Source organism: Wolffia australiana, chromosome 3 (genome assembly GCF_029677425.1).
Source record: "Wolffia australiana isolate 7733 chromosome 3, ASM2967742v1".
Classification (NCBI taxonomy): domain Eukaryota; kingdom Viridiplantae; phylum Streptophyta; class Magnoliopsida; order Alismatales; family Araceae; genus Wolffia; species Wolffia australiana.
The window spans coordinates 8,497,791-8,500,966 of record NC_135837.1 but is presented as its reverse complement, the minus strand read 5'-3'; positions in this window follow the sequence as shown (position 1 = coordinate 8,500,966).

Genomic DNA, 3,176 nt, shown 5'->3' with positions numbered 1-3,176 from the left:
AATTAAATCCCTGGAACTTTTACATAATTGTGTCTATGCCCCTATCGAGAGCTGTTTTTAGGGATATAACTGCAACATGAATTTACGAAAAGTTTCTGAAAGTTTGCAAATTACTTTAAAACATGTTTTTGCTTTACAAATATATCCTTTTGCTCTTTAAAAGTTTATTTCTTCCTCAAATAAATCCCAGAAAAATCCAAGAAAATTCTTTAAAATGCTAGAAAATTCTTTAATTCATCCCCACACTAATTAACCTCGAAATTAAATTTTGAACCTGCCATTTTCATTTTAAAAAAACTATTTCAAGCTTAAAAAAATCCCAGAAAATTCATAAAATTAACAGAAAATTAGGGAAAAATCAGAAATCACTTGGATACATTAATTACATGTAAATATATGATAACAACCCCATTTTAAACTCTTTAAATGCATAAAATGGTGCTAATATCTTGACATAAGTACCAAATTTAGGGTGTTATCAAAGTCCTAGCCATCCTGCATCACTCTACATCAGTTCCTACTTAGACAAATCCTAGATTATGTAACAAATAAAAAGTAAATATAAATAGGGAAACTGATTCAATGCCCCCTCTAAGTTTATTTCTTAGCCACTTAATCTAAAAATGCTCATCTTAATATGTTTATAGAAAAATTGCAGAAAGTGGAAAACGGAAGATGCATGGGAGTTATGATTAGTATTTTTTTTTTGAATTATATTTTGGCTACTAATAATATGGTATAAGTAAACTATCAAGTCTCAAAATGTAAAATGTAGAGAAAATGATAGTGACCGATCAGAGTCAATGATTAATGATGTAAGTACAACCTACTCAAGAAAGGGTACTCAAAGTTCTTATATTTCAATATAAGAATGCTTGATTGTGGAGTTCACAAAGTTCATCTTGGATAATGTTATCCAAATTCAACAACTTACATCTAAGATCGATGGTTGAATAAAAAGGTGGAGTTGTACTTTGGTAGACATACTACACTACACAATAAGGAACTAAGATATCTATCCAGTGAGTCTATCCCATTAGGTAAGGCTCATCTCATATAAGGTAGAGTTGGGGACTATGAGATATGGATTTTATTTATGTCCAAGTTAGAAAGTTTGGATACTAATTTTGTCATCTAGATGACCAAAAGGTGTTTGGTTGGAAAAATGTATGTCTTCATGACAGAAACTTATCTTTTATGAAGAGGTAGTGGGAGTAAAAATAGTATTTAGAAGTATACCAAACAACTTCATTTGACTCCTAGAGAGGAGTACTCAACTTGTACATCACAAGTCGAGTAAATGTCTAGATAATGATCTCTACCATATGAAAAAGCCATTCTAAATTTTAGAATGAGTGAGAAAATATACATTTTGAAATTTGGTCCATGTAGCTTAACTACGTTTAAAACACTTGGGCTCTAGAGGCCTTGATATGGATGAAAACCTATAACAGTTTGTTGCGGAAGACTGAAATGGAGTCCAAATGGCATCAAGGGAACATTGAATTGAATCACCTAGACATGGATCCAAACCATGATTTCTTCCATCACCATTACAATGGTATTTCAAGTTTCCTCCATCGCCATTAAGAGCTCTATTCATGCTCCATGACCTAATTACCGCTATGGGGCTTACAAATTAATTGACAATGTCATCACATAGAATCAGTGATATGGGTTTGATTTAAGCCAATTTATAGGTGGACTCTCTAGCCCATGGGGTGCCAAGGTACACCTTGTGCTCCAGACGCTAGAAAGGACTAGGTATTGAGTCACTCATGGAACTTGTATGTCATCGCTTACTGTATACTTATATTTCCTCATCTAGTTGATGCTTCTAGGACAACTTTGAAATCATAATCAGTTTTCAAAGTAAGTAATGATGCATTTGGAAATCATTGAAGAACTTTTGTAGGATATTTACTACCTTAGCCAAGGACATCATCACATCAGATGGGGGACTATCGCACCTGCCTCAACACGGGACAACTTCAACCATGCCACGCAGCTCGAGCTGATGTTCGTGACCCTGGCTTCAATACCCGGCGTAGCTGATGCTCGTAACTATTGAATTTCATTTGCTTGTATTTTATGTTTTTCTGAACGATTTGGATGGGCCGCCCTATTTTGGGCCTTGTCCATTGTTTTTCTCATCTATGTGTTTAAGGGGAAACATCATCTCATAATGGTTTTCCCCTATGTTGGCCTATTTGGGCATCCTCCCTCCCCCATATAAAGTGATGGCATGCCCAATGATGCCTTAGGCTATCATTGAGATTTGAAAGTTATCTTCTTTGACTTTTCTCATCTTTCCCTTCTAGAGAGTAGCAGTCATCATTCCCTAAATCTAGATCAAGGAGAGATCACGGTGCCCTCGTTGCACATGCCAGCTTCACCATGTTGAGACCACTACGTGGAAGAACTGCCGTCAATGAAGCCACTCCACTTCGTTCTTTTGAGTTCTTGGAATCATTCAAGAATATTTGTATCATCAAATTGTCAGCCCGCAAGAAGCTCAGCATCAGCTTCCAACCTTGTACACTGTGCCCACCCCTTGTCTTCTTGAGCATTCATCATCAATCTAACTCTTTCAAGAACGTATTGATGGATGACCATCCGGTCGGTCACACCCTGATCCATTGCCAGCCACATCATGAAGCCTGAGCCGACGTGAAGAATCTACAGTTCCACTACCAAGCTTGAGAAGCAACATCGTCTTATCGCTTCGCGTCATGTATCTTGACGTTCCTTCTTTCTTCCGTCGTCTTTGGATTATCGGGAGGCCCCTCCTGCGTGAGTACCAGCCTCCTTAATGTTTTCATTTATTTAAATTATGAGTAAGTGTCATCTTTAGGGGAAGAAAACCTCGATGGGTTTCTCCTCTCCTAAAGAGTCCTCTTAAAGGAAGCCCAATAGGCTCCCCCTTAAGAGGGGGCCCAATAGGCCGACCTCCCCTTCCACAGCTGCCACTTCCTGTTATCAGAATGGGAAGAGTTGACATGGAGAGGAGGATTGTATTGTTGAGGAACTTTCAGATCTCATTTTTCTAGCTTATAGCAGTTACTTTGGTTGTTCATCGTTCTACCTGGTTGCAAAAGAAGAAGAAGAAGTGTATCAGAAGGAGAAGAAGTGGACGGTTGAGTGCATTGGTGAAGATCGATTCTTTGTTCATTAAC